This window comes from Arachis stenosperma, chromosome 9 (genome assembly GCF_014773155.1).
Source record: "Arachis stenosperma cultivar V10309 chromosome 9, arast.V10309.gnm1.PFL2, whole genome shotgun sequence".
Classification (NCBI taxonomy): Eukaryota; Viridiplantae; Streptophyta; class Magnoliopsida; order Fabales; family Fabaceae; genus Arachis; species Arachis stenosperma.
The window spans coordinates 96,155,056-96,178,833 of record NC_080385.1 but is presented as its reverse complement, the minus strand read 5'-3'; the positions used below and the strand labels follow the sequence as shown (position 1 = coordinate 96,178,833).

The 23,778-nt window shown below is 39.1% G+C and overlaps 1 non-coding gene across 1 annotated transcript; it reads left to right on the top strand.

The window, feature by feature from the left end:
• Positions 1-23,378: 23,378 nt before the first annotated feature.
• Positions 23,379-23,486, top strand: LOC130953785 (small nucleolar RNA R71). The gene has a single exon (XR_009075945.1). It is a non-coding gene; the product is annotated as a small nucleolar RNA R71 (small nucleolar RNA).
• The last annotated feature ends 292 nt before the right edge of the window (positions 23,487-23,778 follow it).

Below are 23,778 nucleotides of genomic sequence, written 5' to 3'. Positions count from 1 at the left end.
AGCATGTTTTCAATCATAGCACAGAATCAGGAAGGAAAATGTAAAACATACAAAATCATATGAATAGGTGGGTAAAGAGTTGACAAAAACCACTCGATTGAGCACAAGATAAACCATAAAATAGTGGTTATCAACCTCCCCACACTTAAATATTAGCATGTCCTCATGCTAAGCTCAAGAGAAGCTATAAAGGAGTGAAGAGGAATGATAGATAGTATGCAATGCAACCTATCTATGCGGATGCAACTAAGAAGCAAATAAGTTCTCCAAGATAAAAATAATTCAAATTCCACTAATTCAAATCACACAATAAAAGACAAGTAAACTTGTAAGAAGATAGCTCATGAGAGTAGGAAACATAGAATCAAGCACTGAACCCTTACTGGTAGTGTATATCACTCTAACTCTCTCAAGTGTCTAGGGTTAATTCACTCACATCTTCCCTAGTCATGCTTTCTCAACCTTGTTCTTCATCTAACCAATCAACAAATATTTAGCATACCAATGCAAACATCATGAGGTCTTTTCGAGGTTGTAATGGGGCTAAGGTAAATGTGAGGATATATGTATGGCCAAGTGAGCTATAAATTGAATCCTTGATTAGTCCAACATCTTACCTAACATATACATACTTTATATAATTTAAATTGCTTTACCTAGCTACCCAAATTTTTCCCACTTTTGTATTACATGCTCATGTATCAAACTTATTTTTGAATTTTGTCCCATGTGCATTTATTCTTCTTATTTTGCATTTGGGGTAATATATATTTTTTGTATCCCCTTATTTAATTACTTAATAATTTTTTATTTTATTTTTTTTATTATTATTTTTTTATTTATTTTTTTATCAATGCACATGGTAATTTAATTATTTTGATTTCACATAAGCATGCTTCCCAAATTTTCAAATAACTTATTCAATTTAATTCCCTACTTTTTTTTCTATCATCCCATGTTCCCATAAAATTTTCTACACTTAAATTATACACAATATCTATCTTAAGCTAACCAAGGATTCAACTTGGGATTTTTAATTTGTTTTTCTGCTTAAGGCTATTAATGTGGTTATAGAACAGAAGGGGATTAAAAAGCTCAAGGTGGCTAACAAGGGTGACATAAAAGGGTAGGCTTTATTTGGGATAAGTGAGTTAATAATCAAATATAGCCTCATTCATATGCAAGCATGTAAATATACTAAATAATGGACATATAGAATGGAACAAAGCAAAGATTGTAATTATAGAGAAGAAAACACACAAGAATAAAATTTATGGTTAAATAATGTAACCATGTACTTAAGCTCAAATCTCACAGGTTGTGTGTTCTTTGACTCAAAAACCATGTTCCAAATACAACTTCCAAAGAAGTTTAACACAAAATTTTCAATTTAAATTAGTGAAATACTATAAAAAATTTTTGAAAAAGAAAATATTACTTCAACCAAGTAGTAACTAAATGCAAACAATCAACTACACATGCAATCTATTATGCAATGCAACAATGAATAAACAAAGAAAATAGAATATTGGTATTGAGAAGAGAATAACTAACCCGTGGAGATCGGTATCGACCTCCCCACACTTAATGATTGCACCGTCCTCGATGCATGCTGAGATGTGTAGGTGGGCGGGTTGCTCCAACTGATGCTTTTCTCCAAAGATTGTGCGGTAGACTTGTTCACTGTTCCAGTTAGAAACTCGTCTTTTTCCCTTTTGGTAGCCAGCCTGAAAGAAGAGGAAAAAAAAGAAAAAGTAACCCAAAAATAAAGATAAGAATATAAATGAAGTCTGGGTGGGTTAATGCCAAATAATGAGGGTCTCAAAACTACAACATGCAAGTGAGAAAATAATAGAAGCACATGGCATGTCAACTAAATAGCAAACAAGTTAAGTAGCACCTAAAATAATGCAGGAGATATGCAATAGATGAGTAAAAAGATTGTAACACCAATGTAAAACAGCAAATATAGAAAAGAAAGAGAGAAGAAGAGAAAGAAGAGAGTAAAGAGAGAAGAAGAAAAATAATGAATAAGATGAAGAATAGAGATAATAGAAGAAAGTAAGGAAGGAAGAAGAAAGAATTAAGAAAGGGGAAAGAAAAAGATTTAGATTTGGGGACGAAAAAGATAAGATATTTGGCTAATTTGGATAAGCTGTGCGGCGCAGGTGACATGGACGCATGAGTGACGCGTTTGCACGGATAGCGCTTCTATGAAATGACGCGGACGCGTCATCCACGCGGTCACGTGGATCGATTTGTGCCATTAGCGTGAGGGCAGCCTCGCGGTCGCGCAACTCTCTGTTAGAAACTCATATTGCCAAATCTTTGGGTGACGTGGTCGCGTGGTTGACGCGATCGCATGGATGGCCTAAATTTGAAAACAGCGCGGACGCGTGGGACACGCGTACGTGTGGCAGGGCTTGTGCTTCTAGCACGAGTCCAGCCCAATTTTAGCTCAACTTTCGGCCATACACCCTTTTTACATCGATTTTGAGGCACGCGTTCGCGTGGGTGACGTGGACGCGTGGGAGGCGTTTATCCCACATGACGCGGACGCGACAGCGATGCAGTCGCGTGGACTAATTTGTGCCAAAGGCACGCCTCCAGCCACACTCTCGCGTGACTTTCTGTTCAATTTATTTTCTTCCCAACGCACCTGTGATGCGGATGCGTCTGCAACGCTGTTGCGTCACGATAAATTTTTTTTTGATGCAGTATGCAGAATGCAATGAATGTTATGCAAAATTCCAGGTTCATTCAAAGTTCAAAAACATACTAAAGTGGAAAAGGAACGGCCATACCATGGTGGGTTGTCTCCCACCAAGCACTTTTAGTTAAAGTCCTTAAGTTGGACATTTGGTGAGCTCCTTGTTATGGTGGCTTATGCTTGTACTGATCCAGAAATCTTACCAATGTTTGTACTTCCAATAGCCTCCGGGATCCCAAAATAGGCGTAGAAAGCCTTCAAGCAAGCTAAAGCAAGTGACAAAGCCCCAAGAGTATTGATTTCTAGATTGAATTCCGGGGTCCCAAACCTTGCTTTTGCACCCATCTTCTTGTTGATCATTAGTGTTCCAACCGGGTGGCAGGCAATCTGAATTCTCACTAAAGCGGCCAAACAATTTCCTAGACCTATTCAATTGAGCTTTACACCAACCTTTACGTTTAAACTTTGAGCACACAACCATGTTGAACCTTGCTTGACAACTTCTACCACTGACCATCTCCCTCTTATGCTTAATGCCACAAAGGGCTCTAAGCTGACCATCCGTCTCCAGTAGCCCATATTCAAGTGGGAAGGTAAAGGTCAAGGATAAGAATTTTACCCACTTGAACGTTGTGTTGGACGGTAATGGCCTTGGGAGAGGTGTTTCTAATGAAATTGCAAGCTTTTCTCCCTTGTGCTCTTCTCTGACAACTTCCACCTCCTTGTAAGCTTCTTCAATTTCAACCTCCTCCTCTTGGTAGCTTTCTTCCAAATCAATCTCCTCTTCACTACTTTCCAAGGGCATGGGAGGTTGTACTTCTTCTTCTTGAATCTCCATCTCTTGATCAACTTCTTCCAAGTCTTCAACCATGATATGCTTTGGAGGTTGTACACCTTCCTCAACAACAAATTCAAACTCCTTATAAGAGGGTTCTGTGACTTGAGGTTCCCGTGGAGGTTCTGCATCTCCTAAATCTTCAACCACTTCTTCTTCTGCAACTATTATGGCTTCCTCCACTTGTTCCAGTACAAAGTCATGCTCCTTATTGTCCACTGGAGTCTCTAGTGTCTCTTTCATGCTACGTTCTTCATTAGATTATCCACATGAAGCCATGGGGGTTCCTTGAGTGTCCGAACATCGGGAAGCTAATTGATTTATCGCTTGATTCAATTGATGAAGGGTTGCGTGAAATTGATCCACTGTTTCCTTGAGATGATCCGTTGATTCTTGTTGTGCTCGGCTATCATAAGTAGGATCATAGTGCTCTTGGATTGATGGATTTGGAGATAGTGTATATTGAGGTGGTGGTTCTTGGGAGTAATTGGGGTGAAATTGGGGTGATTCTATATATGGTTCATATGGTTCATAGGGTGGTTGGTATGGTGGATATGTGTTAGGGTCATATGGAGGTGAATGGCGGAAAGGGGCTTGTGAGTATGGTGGTCCAAAGTCATGTTGAGGAGAGGGTTCATAAGCATATGGTGGTGGTTGTTGATAATCTAAAGAGCGCTCACCATAGCCATTGCCTTGATATGCATCACAGAATGGTTGTTGATAGTCCATTGGAGGTGGTTGTTGCCATGAGGGTTGATCAAATCCTTGCGGCTCATCCCATCTTTGATTGTTCCATCCATGGTACATATTGTCATTATAATCTCCTCTTCCTACAACATAATTGTAACCAGACTCATAGACAAAGGGGTGAGAGTTCATAGTAGTGAGAGAAAAATAAAAACAAAAATTAACAAAAAGAAAATATTTTGAAAAAAAGATATGATTTTTGAAAAAGATAGGATAAGACTAGCTTTAAAGCGATCTGCCAATTTCAACCACTGCTTTATTTGATAACTCAAGCGTCACCAATTACTTAACCAGAGGCAAAAGGAAAAATTCTAAATTAAATTGAAGACATCATAAATAGAATAAAGCAAGCATAAATCTGAAATACCTCAATTGCATTAATAAAAGCAGTCAAATCTAACATGGAAAAGTTCATAAGCCAATTGGGCAACATAATTCAAATACAAATAAAAGCATTAGAGTATCTAAAAGTGGAAGAGAAATATAAAGTAAAAGGAATATTGAACCTGTGATGAAGAAGAAATAAATCCTAATTTCTAAAAATCCTAATCCTAATCCTAAGAGAGAGGAGAGAGCCTCTCTCTCTAAAAACTACATCTAAATTGTGAAAAGTGAATTATGAGTCTGATCTCAATTGTCCCCTTCATTCCTCCACTTTGCAGCCTTTAATTTGTGTTTTCTGGGCTTGAAACTGGGCCGGAAATATCCCAGAATTCGCTGGTTATGAAATCTGCCACGCTGATTTTCGCAGATGCGACATGTCCGCGTGAAGCGCGCGTTTGTGTCGCCTATCTGTAAGGCCACTATGGCAAATTATATATCAAATCGAAGCCCCAGACGTTAGCTTTCCAACGCAACTAAAACCGCGTCATTTGGACTTTTGTAGCTCAAGTTATGACCGTTTGAATGCGTAGAGGTCAGGCTGGACAGCTTAGCAATTTCTTCAACCTCTTGTATTCCTTCCACTTTTGCATGCTTCCTTTCCATCCTCTAAGCCATTCTTGCCCTGTAATCCCTGAAATTACTTAACACACATATCAAGGCATCGAATGGTAATAAGAGAGGATTAAACATAGCAAAATTAAGACCAAAGAAGCATGTTTTTAATCATAGCACAGAATCAAGAAGGAAAATGTAAAACATGCAAATCATATGAATAAGTGGGTAAAGAGTTGATAAAAAACCATAAAATAGTGGTTTATCAATGGCCACCAAGAAGGGTAAAGAGAAAGCTACTCCCAAACCACCAACAAGGAGAGGAACAAAAAGAGCACTAGCTACGGAACTTTCCTCAACAGCAGTAAAGCCTTCAACAAAGCGAATCAAGAGGATCATCAAGGTCGATGAAAAAGAGAAAGCCTATCCAGCAAGGGACACTGCACGGTTCACTAACCGCTATTGTGAGCAGATGTTCCCCATACTGGCTGAGCGGAACTATAACAATGAGTACCTACTCATCCTCCCGACCCACATTGTTGAGTTGGTTGAGCCTCGAATTGAGCGTAGACATTGGGGATTCTTACGAAGACAACCATGGCAGGTTAATCTCTCATGGGTAGTTAAATTTTACTCCAATTTTCACATGCCATCCCTGCAGTCTGTCTATGTCCGTCAGAAGCAAGTTCCCATAACTGAAGGGGCCATTCAGTGAGCTTTAGATCTCCCCCTGCCCCTGAAGGATTGGACGTATTTCAAGAAGCTTCTGTCCAACGCCAGACATACAAATTTGACTGGGATGCTGTTCTCGGAGTTATAGCACAACCTGGCAGTAGATGGATCTATGGATACCATCGTTCCCGACCTAAAAGGGATACTGGCTTCAGCATTCACCTTGGAGGCTCGAGTATGGGCACAGATTATGTCCCATTATGTCTTTCTGAGCACTCACGAGTCCTCCTTCACTGCGGATATGGCTGTTCTACTCTAGTGTATCCTTACAGACCAGCCTCTCAATTTACCAAGACACCTTCGACATGCTATGGGACACGTACAGATTGCGGGTAACCTACCTTTTCTCGCCTTGGTATTAGATCTGGTCTCAGCAGCCGGAGTATCCTACAGAGCTGGGGACACCACGGCCATGATTCCACGGGATAATCAGTACGTCCCTAACGAGAAGTACATCAGACCCCCAGCAGCCACTACTAGCCGGCCTGCAGAACCGGCCGGAGATATTCCTTCTCCGTCCACATCACAAACACCTCCAACAAACCAACTGCTCCATTAGATACTTGAGAGATTGGACCGGCTAGACCGGTAAGGAAAGCGAAGAGAGCACCGTAACAAGCGCCGATTTACATACCTTAAGGAGTTGCTTGTTGGCAACTACCCACCCGAGGAAGATCCAGACTCCACTTTATTTACCAGCACAGGGAGCCATGACGGTCCCGATTGTGGAGACACTACTACCAGTCCCCCTTTGTTCCTGACTGATGGCACCGAGGATGATGCAAAGCCTTAAGTGTGGGGAGGTCGGTCAGTACCTGACTTCCGGAGGTAATTTCCCTTTCTTAACACCAATAGGATATTTATTTTTCTTTTGTTAGAATAGGATAAATTGCATAGTAATAGGTATTTGCATGCATGTTCTAATTGGTTGAAAAATAATAAGTTTCCTTTTAAAACCCTATTTTTGAAAAATTTCACTAATTTCAATCAAATTTTTTTTGTTAAAACTTGTTGGAAGTTGTATTTGGAACATGGTTAAAAACTAAGAATACACAACCCTGTGAGATTTGAGCTTAATTACATGGTTACATTATTTAAGCATAATATTTTATTCTTGTGTGTTTTCTTTTCTATGATTGTAATTTATATTTTGTTCCATCTTATACGTCCAATGTTTAGTGTATTTAAATGTATGCATATGATTGAGGCCATTATTTGTTTTTGCTCACTTATCACAAATAGCCTACCCTTTCATTCACCTTTGTTAGCCACTTTGAGCCTTTTAATCCCCATTTATTCTATATCTTACCACATCACTAGCCTTAAGCGGAAAAATAATTAAATTACCTGAATTGAATCTTTAGTTAGCTTAAGATAGAGATTGTTTATCAATTAAATGTGGGGAACTGTGGGAACTTGGGTTGATAGGAAAGTGTTGAATTCTATTGATAAAATATTAGGAATTTGGGTACCTACTCATGTGAGACCAGAAAAGAAAAAAAAATTGACAATCCATGTGCATTGATATGTTATGTTTACTTTTATATTTCTAATTCAAAATAATAATAATAATAATAATAATAATAATAATAATAATAATATAATAATAATAATAATAATAATAATAATAGTATATCAAATAAATAAGGGGGCAAAATTACCCCAATGTTAAGTTAATAAAAGATAAATGCATATGTGATACAAATTAAAAGAAAAGTTGATACATGAGTATATAATGCAAAAGTGGGAATTTTGGGTAGCTAGGCATGATTTAAGAAGTTATATAGAGTGTGTGTGTGTTTATGTGAGAGCTTATGTTAGTCAAGGATTCAATTTATAGCTCACTTAGTCATACATATATCCTCACCCTTACCTTGGCCCCATTACAACCTTGAAAAGACCTCATGATGTTTGTATTGGTATATTAAACACTTGTTGATTGGTTAGGTGAAGAACAAAGTTTAGAAAGCATGACTAGAGAAGAGTAGAGTGATTACCCTATACACTTGAGTGACTAGAGTGCATATACACTATCAGTGAGGGTTCAATGCTTGATTCTATGTTCCCTGCTTTTATGAGCTATCTTCTTACAAGTTTACTTGTCTTTTATTATATGCTTTGAATTAGTGGAATTTGATTTATGTTTGTCTTGAAGAACTTATTTGCTTTTAACCAAGTAGACAAAATCATCTAAGCATATAAGTGCATTCATACATAGGTTGCATTACATTGCATGAGTCTTACTTTTCCCTACTCATTTATTTTATCTCCTTGAGCTAAGCATGAGGACATGCTAATGTTTAAGTGTGGGGAGGTTGATAAACTACTATTTTATGGTTTATCTTTTGCTCAATTGAGTGGTTTTTATAAAATCCTTGTCCACTTATTCATATGATTTGTATATTCCTTCCTAGTTTTGTTCTGTGATTGAAAGCTTGCTTCCTACAGTCTTTGATTTGTGTATTTTAAGTCTCCTTTATACCATTCGATGCCGTGATCCGTGTGTTAAGTGTTTTAGGCTTTATAGGGCAGGAATGGCTTAGAGGATGGAAAGGAAGCTTGCAAAAATGGAAGGAACACAAGAAACTAAGGAGATAACCAGCGAGCATCGACGCGCACGCATGGCTCATGCGTGCGCGCGATATGGAGAAATTTGCAGCGACGCGTGCACGTGCCTGACGTGTACGCGTGGATTGGAGTTCTGCAATATGACACGAGCGTGTGCGTGATGCGAATGCGTGACATGCCAAAACGACCAGCGACGCGTACGCGTGACATGCGCGATCTGTAGAATTAACAGAAAATGCTGGGGGCAATTTTGGGCCATGTTTTGACCCAGTTTTTGGCCCAGAAACACAGAATAGAGCCAGGGAACATGCAAAGACTCAGGACGCATTCTCATTAGGATAGTTTTAGAATTTTAGATCGGAATCTAGAGAGAATCACTCTTCCTCTAAGTTTTCTTTACATTCATAGCTTATTAGTTTTATGCTTTTGCCTTGCTTTGGATATTGAGAAGATTCATTACCTCCGTTGGAGCTTCCTCATTCTAGTTTGTTTCTCTATTCCTTTACTCTTTTATTGCCCATTGACTCTGTTTAGATAATTATGTTCATGATTTTGGAAGTTATTAATGCAAAGAACCATTTTTATTTTTAATTGATTTTTAATTATTGTTTATCATGTCTTCCTTTTATTCCCTTTTTAATCATATGAAGTTTACATTCATGATAATGGAGTAGTTCCCCAACTTGATTGGGAGTTGATTAAAAGGAGAACCTTGAGTTGGAATACTCAAGTGTTAGTCCTAATGGATGGTTAATGACTGACAACTCTAGTCTCTAACTATAATCCTTCCTCAGGAGAGGATTAGGACCTGAGGATATAGTTTGTTAATTAGTTACTTGACTTTCCCTTATTAATTAAGGGATGACCAAGTAAGACAAAAATCTTTTACGATTACACTTGGGGGATTTCCAACAAGGATAGAACTTCCAATTAATCTTCTCCATGTCAAGGCTTTTATCTGAATTTACTATTACTTATTTCTTTGTTTCTCAAACTCAAAATTTTCTTGGAAAACCTCTGATTAATAAAATAGCACTCTATCTGTAACTCGTTGGGAGATGATCTGGGATTCATACTCCCAGTATTTTATTTCTAAATTTTGGGACAACCCCTTCTAAATTGATACGCGGAATCAACATTGGTTAAGAGCTATACTTGCAACGTTGTTTTCTCTATAAACTCTTGATCGGTGATTTTTCTGCCACGTCAACGAGCTTCAAACTCATGATTGTTGGGCGCAGTGACTGTGTGCAAAAGGATCAAGGGATCCTATTCTGACACAAGTGAGAACCGACAGATGATTAGCCCTGCAGTAGCTGTGCCTGCTATTTTTCATCCGAAACGAGAAATCTGACAGTTTATTAGCCGTATAGAACCGTAGCCGGACCATTTTCACTGAGAGGATCATACAGCTTGCCATGGAAGGGAGGACGCATGATTGTATGAAGACAATAGAAAAGCAAAGGTTCAGAAGCAACAAAGCATCTCCAAATGCTTATCTGAAATTCCCACCAATGAATTACATAAGTATCTCTATGTTATTTTCCATTTTATTTATCTTTTAATTATCAAAGCCTCATAACCATTTGAATCCGCCAGACTGAGATTTACAAGATGACCATAGCTTGCTTCAAGCCGTCAATCTCCGTGGGATCGACCCTTACTCACGTAAGGTATTACTTGGACGACCCAGTGCACTTGCTGGTTAGTTGTGCGGAGTTGTGGAAAGTGTGATCACAATTTTGTGCACCAGACTACTCAGCCTTTTTATTGAAATAGCTATGAAAAGAGATTACCTCAGGTTGGGTTGCCTCCCAACAAATGCTCTTTTATTGTCACTAGCTTGACATCCTTCATTCTTGCTCAGCTCAGGTTCTGAACCTCCTTTTCTTTGTCCCATTGGCCTCCCAAGTAATGCTTTGCCCTGTGACTGTTTGTTGTGAAATGGCTCTTTGTTGCTTCATCTAGCAATTCAAGGCTTCCATAAGGGAAAACCTTTGTCACCAAATAAGGACTAGTCCATTTGGATTTGAGCTTGCCAGGGAAGATTTTGAGCCTGGAGTTATATAAGAGTACTTGCTCTCTTGGTTTGAACTCCTTCCTTGATATCTTCTTGTCATGCCACCTCTTAGCTTTTTCCTTGTATATCTTAGCATTTTCATAGGCTTCTAGCCTAAACTCATCTAACTCATTTAGTTGTAGTAGCCTCTTCTCCCCTGCTGCTTGAGAATCAAGGTTGAGGAGTTTAATGGCCAAGAAAGCTTTATGCTCAAGCTCTACAGGGAGGTGACAAGATTTGCCATATAATAGCTGAAAAGGGGACTTTTCAATAGGAGTTTTGAATGCTGTCCTGTATGTCCAGAGTGCATCTTCTAGCTTTCTGGCCCTATCTTTTCTAGTGGCTCCCACAGTCTTCTCCAAAATCCTCTTCAACTCCCTATTTGCAAGCTTTGCTTGGCCATTGGTCTGTGGGTGATATGGTGTGGCTACTTTATGCATCACTCCATATTTGTGAAGTAGTTTCTCCATCTGCTTGTTGCAGAAATGACCACCACCATCACTAACAAGACCCTTAGGTATTTCATACCTAGTGAATATATGCTTTTTTCAGGAATTGAAGGACAATTTGTGCATCACATGTGGTTGTGGCTATAGCTTCCACCCACTTTGAGACATACTTGACGTTAGGATTTTTGCTAGTAAAGAATTTTATAAAAATATAGTCGCGTTGTAAGTATAAATTCTAAACTAACATAAAATCCCTTCGTACAAACAATTGGTTGTCACAAGTAACAAACCCAATAAAAATAATTAACCGAAGTATTCAAACCTCGGGTCGTCTTCTCAAGGAATTGCAGGGAGATGTGTTTTATTATTGGTTATGGAAAAACAGTGTTTGGGTTTGAAAAATGTTTTAAGCAAGAGAAACAGGTTGCAAGAATTAATAAATTAATAACTAATAAAACTCTTGGCAGTGTATGAAAACTGGAAGTCCTATCCCAGTTATCCTTATCAATTGTGATGAGAATTGCATTTTTCTCCCACTAAGTTAACCTCTAACTATGAAGGTAAGTCAAGTGGATGGAATAAGTTTGGTTCCTCAGGTCCTAGTCTTTCCTTGGAAAAGGCTAGAGTTATTGGAACTCGAGTTAATTCTTGAAGAATTCTAATTTTCAGTCGACAATGAGTTTGACAACTCAAGAATTACCAATTAATCAATTAAAGGCAAGAATATAAAATGCTAGATAAAAATCATAAATAACTGGAATACCTCAAATTAAATTGAATGGAGATGTCAATTCTAACATGGAAAATATTCATAAGCCAATTGGGCAACATAAATCAAAAATAAATAAAAGCTTCAGAATAAACAAAAATAGAAGAGAAACATAAATTGTTGAACCTGGTATGAAGAAACGATCCTAATCCTAATAGAAATCCTAATCCTAAATCCTAAGAGAGAGGAGAGAACTTCTCTCTCTAAAAACTACATCTAAAACCTAAAATTGTGAGTAATGATTGAATTATTCATTTTTCTCCACTCTCAGCCTCTAATCTGTGTTTTTTAGGCCAAGAACTGGGTCAAAAACAGCCCAAAAATCACTCCCAGTGCTTCTTGATCCGTACAGGTCGCGGCAAAGTGACGCGGAGGCGTCATCCACGCGTTTGCGTGGAATGAGATTCGCAGATGCGACGCGTCCGCGTGAAGCGCGCGTTTGCGTTGCCTATCTCTACGGCCACTATAGCGAATTATATATCAAATCGAAGCCCCGGACGTTAGCTTTCCAACGCAAGTAGAACCGCATGATTTGGACCTTTGTAGCTCAAGTTATGATCATTTTAGTGCAAGAGGGTCAGGTTGACAGCTTTGCAGTTCCTTCAACTTCTTGTATTCCTTACACTTTTGCATGCTTCCTTTCCATCCTCTGAGCCATTCCTGTCCTGTAATCTCTGAAATCACTTAACACACATATCAAGGCATCTAATGGTAATACGAGAGGATTAATATTAGCAAATATAAGGACAAAGAAGCATGTTTTCAATCATAGCACAAAATCAGGAAGGAGAATGTAAAACCATGCAAATCATATGAATAAGTGGGCAAGGACTTGAAAAAAACCACTCAATTGTGCACAAGATAAACCATGAAATAGGAGTTTATCAACCTCCCCACACTTAAACATTAGCATGTCCTCATGCTAAGCTCAAGAGAAGCTATAAAGGAGTGAAGAGGAATGATAGAGAGTATGCAATGCAACCTATCTATGCGGATGCAACTACATGTAAAATATTTCTACCTACTTGGTTAAAAGAAAATAAGTTCTCCAAGACAAACATGAATCAAATTCCACTATTTCAAATCATACAGTGAAAACAAGTAAACTTGTAAGAAGATAGCTCATAAAAGCAGGGAACATAGAATCAAGCATTGAACCCTTACTGGTAGTATATATGCACTCTAATCTCTCTAGTGTATAGGGTAATCACTCTATTCTTCTCTAATCATGCTTTCTCTACCTTGTTCTTCATCTAATCAATCAACAAATATTTAGCATACCAATGCAAACATCATGAGGTCTTTTCAGGGTTGTAATGGGGCTGAGGTAAAGGTAAGGATACATATATAAGGCTAAGTGAGCTAACAAAGTGAATCCTTGATTAGTCTAAGATCTCACCTAACATATACATACTTTATACAATTTAAAATGCTTTACCTAGCTACCCAAATTTTTCCTTTTTTTTCTTTTGTATTACATACTCATGTATCAAACTTTTTTTTGAATTTTGTCCCATGTGCATTGATTCTTTTTATTTTGCATTTGGGGTAATATATATATTTGTATCCCCTTATTTAATTACTTCATTTTTTTATCAATGCACATGGTAATTTAATTATTTTGATTTCACATGAGCATGCTTCCCAAATTTTCAAATAATTTATTCAATTTAATTTCCTACTTTTTTTCTATCATCCCATGTTCCCATAAAATTCCCTACACTTAAATTATACACAATATCTATCTTAAGCTAACCAAGGATTCAACTTGGGATTTTTATTTTGTTTTTCTGCTTAAGGCTAGTAATGTGGTTATAAAACAAAAGGGGATTAAAAAGCTCAAAGTGGCTAACAAGGGTGACATAAAAGGGTAGACTTTTTGGGATAAGTGAGCTAAAACAAGTAATCGCCTCAATCATATGCAAGCATGTAAATACACTAAATAATGGACATATATAATGGAACAAAGTAATGATTACAATCATAGAGAAGAAAACACACAAGAATAAAAATTTATGGTTAAATAATGTAACCATGTAAATAAGCTCAAATCTCACAGGTTGTGTGTTCTTTGTCTCAAAAATCATGTTCCAAATACAACTTCAAACAAATTTAACACATAGAAAATTTAATTTTTAATTTAAATTAGTGAAATATTATAAAATAAAGTCTTGAAAAGAAATTTATTACTTCAACCAAGTGGTAAAATATGCAATCAAACATGCAAATGCAACAACTAACAAGGAAAATAAACCATTGGTGTTGAGATAAAAGAGTAACTAACCCATAGAGATCAGTATCGACCTCCCCACACTTAAAGATTATACCGTCCTCGGTGCATGCTAAGATGTGCAGGTGGACGGGTTGCTTCAACTGATGCTTTTCTCCAAAGATTGAGCAGATAAAGTTGTTTGTCTCCCCAGTAAGAAGCTTTTCCTCTCCCTTTGTGGTGGCCATCCTGAAAGAAGAGGGAAAAGAAGAAAAAGTAACCCAGAAATAAAAATAAGAATGTAAATAAAGTCTGGGTGGATTAATGCCAAATAATGGGGGTCTCAATTTCATGGTAACTACAACATGCAAGTGAGAAAATAGTAGAGACACATGGCATATCAATAATGTAAAAATTTGCAAAAATGAGGGAAGAGAGTGTGGGTAAGGAGAGATAATATAAATTCATGTCAATGCAAAAGTGATACAGGTATAAAAGATTGGCATTGATATAAATAATATTACCTAACCAGAATAAAACAAGTCACTAAGCACCCAAAATAATTCAAGAGAAGATGCAACCGTTAAATAAGAAAATTCAACACCAAAGAAAAAATAATGAATTTAGAAAAGAAGGAAAAATATACACTAAATTAAAATGCAATGAATGAAATATGCAAATAAATAAAATGAAAGATAAGAAGAATGAGAAGGGAAGGAAGGGAAGAAAGAAGTAAGGAAGAAAGGAGGGAGGAAAAATTAGGATTGGGAAAGAAAAGATAAGATATTTTGGCAATTTAGGGTAAGCTGTGCGGCGCAAGCGACGCGGACGCGTTAGGGACGCGGTCGCGTGACTTGCGCTTTAAATTAATCGACGAGGTCGCGTCGGTCACGCGGACGCGTGATGCATTTTGTGCTACTGGCGCGAGGGCAGCCTCGCATTCGCACAACTCTCTGTTCAAAATTTATTATTGCCAAATTCCAGGGTGACGTGGTCGCGTGGATGACGCGATCACGTGAGTGGCCATTATAGGAATATGGCACGAACGCGTCAGCCATGCGTCCGCGTGGTAAGGCTTGCGGAAGAGAGAGAGAGAGAGAGAGAGAGGGAAAGGAAAGAAGAGAGGGGAGGGGTGGTCGGTGCGGCGGTGGTGGCGTGGTGATCTTGGAGGACTGCGGTGTTCGTTGGTGGTCGGAAGTGGTGGCTGGGGTGGTTGAGAGAGAGAGTTACAGAGGTTAGAGAGAGAGGGGGGTAGGGTTTGGGGACGTGACGGGAAAAGGGTTCGCGTGACTTGGGGTTAGTGATCGCGAATCCACGCAAACGCGTGGAGGATGCGATCACGTGAATGGGGTGCACTTGGGTTGATGCATATGCGTGGCCGACTCAATCGCGTGGGTTGGTTGTAAGATAGGTGACGCAGACGCGTGAAGCACGCGAATGCGTCGCTGGTATTTGTGCTAGATGCATGATGGCAGCGTCGTTTCAGCGCAACTCTCTGTTTGGTTTAGGGTTCATAATATCCGCGCAATGCGATCGCGTTGCTCACGCTTTTGCGTGGGATGGGTGTTGTGTAAGTGACGCGTTCGCGTCAGGGACGCGTACGCGTGGGTTGTTGGTGCGTCGAACAATTGTGTTAAAGGCACGCCTTCAGGCTTGAAGAATATAAAGGAGGAAAAGGGCCCATGAAATCAATGCTCCAAATATCAAATAGCTCCATTTCTAGGATGTAGTTCTGAGGCATCTCATTCCTTCTTGTCAATCGTTCAGCTTTTTGGCATTCAATACATTGGTGAACAAACTCTCTGGCATCCTTGAAGATGGTTGGCCAATAAAATCCACTCTGCAGTATTTTAGCAGCTATTCTTTTTGGTCCTAAGTGTCCACCTTAGGCTGAACCATGACAATGCCACAATATATCTCTCATTTCATTTTCAGGGACACACCTCCTAATCATTCCATCAGAGCATCTCTTTAATAAGAAAGGTTCGTCCCACAAAAACTTCCTTGCTTCATTGAGTAGCTTTTTCACTTGCTGCTTGGAAAATTCTTGCGGTATCTTCCATCCCACCTTGTAGTTTGCTATGTCAGCAAACCAAGGTGCTTGCTGAACTTGGAAAAGGTGTTCTTCTTGGAATTTTTCACTCACTGGTTGGGATATATCCTGATTAGCCTCTTGTGGAACTCCTAACAAATTATTTGCCACCTGATTCTTGCTCCCCTTCCTATCTCGCACTTCAATGTCAAATTCTTGTAGTAGCAGCACCCATCTGATGAGTCTGGCCTTTACATCCTGTTTAGACATAAGGTACTTGAGAGTAGCATAATCAGTATACACTATAACTTTTGAACCAATCAAGTATTGTCTAAATTTATCAAATGCATATACAATAGCCAGTAGCTCTTTCTCTATGGTTGTGTAATTCTTTTGTGCCTCATTGAACACCTTACTGGCATAGTATATGACATGATGCAACTTGTCTTTCTTTTGTCCCAATACAGCACCAATTGCAACATCACTTGCATTACACATAAGCTCAAAGGAGAGTCCCCATTCTGGATGTGTGATGATTGGTGCTGTACTGAGTTTTCTTTTCAAAGTTTCAATGGCATGCTTGCAGTTGTCATCAAAAAATGAAAGGATTTTCAACCACTAGCAAATTACTCAATGGTTTGGCTATTTTTGAAAAATCTTTGATAAATCTTCTGTAAAACCCAGCATGCCCGAGAAAATTTCTCACTGCTTTTACATTGACAGGTATAGAGAGCTTTTCAATGACTTCTATCTTAGCTCTATCAACTTCTATTCCCTTGCTTAAAACTTTAAGCCCAAATACAATACCTTCTGCTATCATGAAATGGCATTTTTTCCAATTTAAAACTAAATTTATTTCTTGGCATCATTTCAATACAAGAATTAGATGTTGTAGGCAGTTTTCAAAAGAGTTACCAAAAACAGAGAAGTCATCCATGAAGACTTCTAAAAATTTCTCAACCATATCTGAGAAGATGGAGAGCATACACCTTTGAAAGGTAGTAGGGGCATTACATAGCCAAAAAGGCATCCTTCTGTAGGCAAAAACTCCAAATGGACATGTGAAGGAAGTCTTTTCTTGGTCTTTGGGTCCACCACTATCTGATTATACCCGGAATACCCGTCCAGGAAGCAATAATAAGCATGGCCTGCCAATCTTTCTAACATCTGATCAATGAAGGGGAGAGGAAAATGATCTTTCCTTGTGGCCTCATTCAGTCTTCTATAGTCTATGCACATCCTCCAACCAGTCACTGTCCTTGTAGGAATTAATTAATTTTTCTCATTGGAGATTACAGTCATTTCTCCCTTCTTTGGCACTACTTGTACTGGACTCACCCAAGAGCTATCAGAGATTGGGTATATGATTCCAACATTCCACAGCTACATCACTTCTTTTTGGACTACCTCCTTCATGGTTGGGTTGAGTCTTCTTTGAGGCTGTACTACAGGTCTTGAATCTTCTTCTAGCAAAATTTTGTGCATGCAGATGGCTGGGCTGATGCCTTTGATATCATTAATTGTCCATCCTAAAGCTGTTTTGTGAGCTTTCAATATTTCAACCAGCTTTGTTTCTTCTTCTATGCTTAAGGAAGAATTGATGATTACTGGCAAGGTTTCCTCTTGATAAAACACTATTTTATGGTTTATCTTGTGCTTAATTGAGTAGATTTTATCAATCTTTCATACTTATTCATACTAAATGCATGGGTTTACATTCTCCTTCCTGAATTTGTGCTATGACTGAAAACATGCTTCTTTGGTCATAATTTTGCTATGTTTAATACTTTCTTATTACCATTCGATGCCTTGATATGTGTGTTAAGTGATTTCAGGGATTACAGGACAGGAATAGCTTAGAGGATGGAAAGGAAGCATGCAAAAGTGGAAGGAATACAATAAGTTGAAGGAACTACAAAGCTGTCATCCTGACCCTCTCGCACTAAAACGATCATAACTTGATCTAAAGAAGTCCAAATGATGCAGTTCTACTTGCGTTGGAAAGCTAACGTCCGGGGCTTCGATTTAATATATAATTTATCATAGTGAACGTACAGATAGGCGACGCGAACGCGTGCTCCACGCGGACATGTCACATTTGCGAAAATCAGCGTGGCAGATTTCATAACCAGCGAATTCTAGGCTATTTCCGGCCCAATTTCAAGCCCAGAAAACACAGATTAAAGACTGCAAAGTGGAGGAATGAAGGAGGAGATTTATAATTCAGTTTTTATAATTTTAGATGTAGTTTTTAGAGAGAGAGGTTCTCTCCTCTCTCTTAGGATTTAGGATTAGGATTTTTAGAAATTAGGATTTATTTCTTCTTCATCACAGGTTCAATATTTCTTTTACTTTATATTTCTCTTCTACTTTTAGATACTCTAATGCTTTTATTTGTATTTGATTTATGTTGCTGGTGCACGAAATTGTGATCACTACAACTTCGCACAACTAACCAGCAAGTGCACTGGGTCGTCCAAGTAATAAACCTTACGTGAGTAAGGGTCGATCCCACGGAGATTGGTGGTATGAAGCAAGCTATGGTCATCTTGTAAATCTCAGTCAGGCAGACTCAAATGGGTATAGTGATAAACGAAAATACATAAAGATAAAGATAGAGATACTTATGTATATCATTGGTGTAAGAGCTTCAGACAAGCATATGAAGATGCCTTCCCTTCCATCTCTATGCTTTCCTACTGTCTTCATCCAATCCTTCTTACTCCTTTCCATGGCAAGCTCGTGTAGGGTTTCACTGTTGTCAGCAGCTACCTCCCATCCGCGCAGTGAAAGCTAATGCACACACTCTGTCACAGTGCTGCCAATCACCGGTTTGGTTCCCTCCCCTACCGGAATAGAATAACTCTTTTGCGTCTGTCACTAACGCCCAGTAGGTTACAGGTTTGAAGCACGTCACAGTCATTCAATCATTGAATCCTACTCAGAATACCACAGACAAGGTTTAGACCTTCCGGATTCTCTTGAATGCCGCCATCAGGTCCTGCCTATTCCACGAAGACTCCGAAGAATCCAAGAGATATTCACTAAGCCTCGGATGCTTGTAGAACAAGAATGGTTGTCAGTCACCTTGTTCATGGGTGAGAATGGTGATGGGCGTCAATCATCACCTTCATCATGTTGAAGAACAAGTGATATCTTGGACAAAGAACAAGCGGAATTGAATGGAAGAACAATAGTAATTGCATTAATACTCGAGGTACAGCAGAGCTCCACACCTTAATCTATGGTGTGTAGAAACTCCACCGTTGAAAATACATAAGAACAGTGTGATCATTGGTTTCGGCCCCAAAGAGGGAACCAGAAGAACCAAGATCTGATCTAAGAACTAGATGTCCAAAGATGAAAAATACAATAGTAAAAGGTCCTATATATAGAGAACTAGTAGCCTAGGGTGTACAGAGATGAGTAAATGACATAAAAATCCACTTCCGGGCCCACTTGGTGTGTGCTTGGGCTGAGCAATGAAGCATTTTTCGTGTAGAGACTCTTCTTGGCGTTTAACTCCCGTTTTGGTGCCAGTTTGGGCGTTTAACTCCCATTCTTGTGCCAGTTTGGGCGTTTAACGCTGGGAATTCTGAGGGTGACTTTGAACGCCGGTTTGGGCCATCAAATCTTGGGCAAAGTATGGACTATCATATATTGCTGGAAAGCCCAGGATGTCTACTTTCCAACGCCGTTGAGAGCGCGCCAATTGGGCTTCTGTAGCTCCAGAAAATCCACTTCGAGTGCAGGGAGGTCAGAATCCAACAGCATCTGCAGTCCTTTTGAGTCTCTGGATCAGATTTTTGCTCAGGTCCCTCAATTTCAGCCAGAAAATACCTGAAATCACAGAAAAACACACAAACTCATAGTAAAGTCCAGAAAAGTGAATTTTAACTAAAAACTAATAAAAATATAATAAAAACTCAACTAAAACTACCAAAAACATACTAAAAACAATGCCAAAAAGCATACAAATTATCCGCTCATCACAACACCAAACTTAAATTGTTGCTTGTCCCCAAGCAACTGAAAATCAAATAAGAAAAAAAAGAAGAGAATATACTATAGACTCCAAATCATCAATGAAACATAGCTCCAAATTAGATGAGCGGGACTAGTAGCTTTTTGCCTCCAAACAGTTTTGGCATCTCACTTTATCCTCTGAGGTTCAGAATGATTGGCTTCTTTAGGAACTTAGAATCCAGATAGTGTTATTGATTCTCTTAGTTAAGTATGATGATTCTTGAACACAGCTACTTTATGAGTCTTGGCTGTGGCCCAAAGCACTCTGTCTTCCAGTATTACCACCGGATACATACATGCCACAGACACATAATTGGGTGAACCTTTTCAGATTGTGACTCAGCTTTGCTAAAGTCCCCAATTAGAGGTGTCCAGGGTTCTTAAGCACACTCTTTTTGCCTTGGATCACAACTTTATTTCTTTCTTTTTCTTTTCTTTTTCTTTCTCCCCTTTTTTTTTCGTTTTTCTGCTTCTCTTTTTTTTTTTTTTTTGTATTCACTGCTTTTTCTTGCTTCAAGAATCATTTTTATGATTTTTCAGATCCTCAGTAACATGTCTCCTTTTTCATCATTCTTTCAAGAGCCAATAATTTTAACATTCATGAACAACAAATTCAAAAGACATATGCACTGTTCAAGCATACATTTAGAAAACAAAAAGTATTGTCACCACATCAAACTAATTAAGCTAGTTTTAAAGATGAATTTGAAATCCTGTACTTCTTGTTCTTTTGTGATTAAAAACAGTTTTCATTTAAGAAAGGTGATGGATTTCATAGGACATTCATAACTTTAAGGCATAGACACTAAGACACTAATGATCACAAGACACAAACATAGATAACATAAGCACTAAAATTCGAAAAACAGGAAAGTAAAGAACAAGGAGATTAAAGAACGGGTCCACCTTAGTGATGGCGGCTTGTTCTTCCTCTTGAAGGTCTTATGGAGTGCTTGAGCTCCTCAATGTCTTTGTTGCTCCTCTCTCATGATTCTTTGATCTTCTCTAATTTCATGGAGGAGGATGGCATGTGCTTCACCCTTAGTTGTCCCATGTTGGAACTTAATTCTCCTAGGGAGGTGTTCAGTTGCTCCCAATAGTCTTGTGGAGGAAAGTGCATCCCTTGAGGTATCTCAGGGATCTCATGATGAGAGGGGTCTCTTGTTTGCTCCATCTTCTTCTTAGTGATGGGCTTGAGGTCATGCCTTCTCAGTTGAACTGGCTTTGGATGCCATAAATGGTTATGGAAAAGCAAAAAGCAGTGCTTTTACCACACCAAACTTAAAAGGTTTGCTCGTCCTCGAGCAAAAGAGGAAAGAAGAGAGTAGAAGAAGAAGAAATGGAGGTGAGTGGTGAAGAGAAAGATGGGATTTGATAGGTGAGGGGTTTGTGGGGATCCTGTGGGGTCCACAGATCCTTAGGTGTCAAGGAAAAGTCATCCCTGCACCAAATGGCACTCAAAATCACGTTTTGAGGCATTTCTGGCGTTAAACGCCGGGCTGATGCCCATTCCTGGCGTTTAACGCCAGGTATTAGCCCTTTTCTGGCGTTTAACGCCAGTCTGGTGCCCCTTTCTGGCGTTAAACGCCCAGAATGGTGCCAGACTGGGCGTTAAACGCCCAACTGCTAGGCTTACTGGCGTTTGAACGCCAGCAGCATCTTCCTCCAGGGTGTGCTGTTTTTCTTCCTGTTTTTCATTTTGTTTTTGCTTTTCCAATGGATTTTGTGACTTCTTATGATCATCAACCTACAAAAAAGATAAAATAACAAAAGAAAATAGTTAACTATAAAACATTGGGTTGCCTCCCAACAAGCGCTTCTTTAATGTCACTAGCTTGACAGAGGACTCTCATGGAGCCTTACAAATGATCAGAGCAATGTGGGAACCTCCCAACACCAAACTTAGAATTTGAATGTGGGGGTTCAACACCAAACTTAGAGTTTGGTTGTGGCCTCCCAACACCAAACTTAGAGTTTGACTTTGGGGGCTCTATTTGTCTCTGATTTGAGGGAAGCTCTTCAAGCTTCATCTCCATGGTGACAGAGGGATATCCTTGAGCCTTAAACACAAAGGATTCTTCATTCACTTGAATGATCAGTTCACCTCTATCAACATCAATCACAGCCTTTGCTGTGGCTAGGAAGGGTCTGCCAAGGATGATAGATTCATCCATGCACTTCCCAGTCTCTAGGACTATGAAATCAGTAGGGATGTAATGGTCTTCAACTTTTACCAAAACATTCTCTACAAGTCCATGAGCTTGTTTTCTTGAGTTGTCTGCCATCTCTAGTGAGATTCTTGCAGCTTGTACCTCAAAGATCCTTAGCTTCTCCATTACTGAGAGAGGCATGAGGTTTACACTTGACCCTAAGTCACACAGAGCCTTCTTGAAGGTCATGGTGCCTATGGTACAAGGTATGGAAAACTTCCCAGGGTCTTGTCTCTTTTGAGGTAATTTCTGCCTAGACAAGTCATCCAGCTCTTTGGTGAGCAAGGGAGGTTCATCCTCCCAAGTCTCATTTCCAAATAACTTGTCATTCAGCTTCATGATTGCTCCAAGGTATTTAGCAACTTGCTCTTCAGTGACATACTCATCCTCTTCAGAGGAAGAATACTCATCAGAGCTCATGAAAGGCAGAAGTAAATCCAATGGAATCTCTATGGTCTCATTTTGAGCCTCATATTCCCATGGTTCCTCATTGGGGAACTCATTGGAGGTTGGTGCACGCCCATTGAGGTCTTCCTCAGTGGCGTCCACTTCCTCTCTTTCCTCTCCAAATTCGGCCATGTTTATGGCTTTGCACTCTCCTTTTGGATTTTCTTCTGTATTACTTGGGAGAGTGCTAGGAGGGAGTTCAGTAACTTTCTTGCTCAGCTGACCCACTTGTCCCTCCAAATTTCTGATGGAGGACCTTGTTTCATTCATGAAACTTTGAGTGGTCTTTATTAGATCAGAGACCATTGTTGCTAAGTCAGAAGTATTCTGCTTAGAACTCTCTGTCTGTTGCTGAGAAGATGATGGAAAAGGCTTGCTATTGCTAAACCTGTTTCTTCCACCATTATTGTTATTGAAACCTTGTTGAGGTCTCTCTTGATTCTTCCATGAGAAATTTGGGTGATTTCTCCATGAAGAATTATAGGTGTTTCCATAGGAATCTCCTAGGTAATTCACCTCTTCCATTGAAGGGTTCTCAGGATCATAAGCTTCTTCCTCAGATGAAGCATCCTTCAGCAGAGCTATCCAAAGACATCTTGGATAGTTCAGAGAGACCATCATAGAAAATACCTATGATGCTCCATTCAGAAAGCATGTCAGAGGGACATTTTCTGATTAATTGTTTGTATCTTTCCCAAGCTTCATAGAGGGATTCACCATCCTTCTGTCTGAAGGTTTGGACTTCCACTCTAAGCTTACTCAATTTTTTTTTTTGAGGTGGAAAGAACTTTGCCAAGAAGGCATTGACTAGCTTTTCCCAAGAGTCCAGGCTTTCTTTAGGTTGATAGTCCAACCATATTCTAGCTCTGTCTCTTACAGCAAAAGGGAATAGCATCAGTCTGTAGACTTCAGGGTCAATCCCATTAGTCTTGACTGTGTCACAGATTTGCAAGAACTCAGCTATAAACTGATGAGGATCTTCCATTGGAAGTCCATGGAACTTGCAATTCTGTTGCATTAGAGAAACTAATTGAGACTTAAGCTCAAAG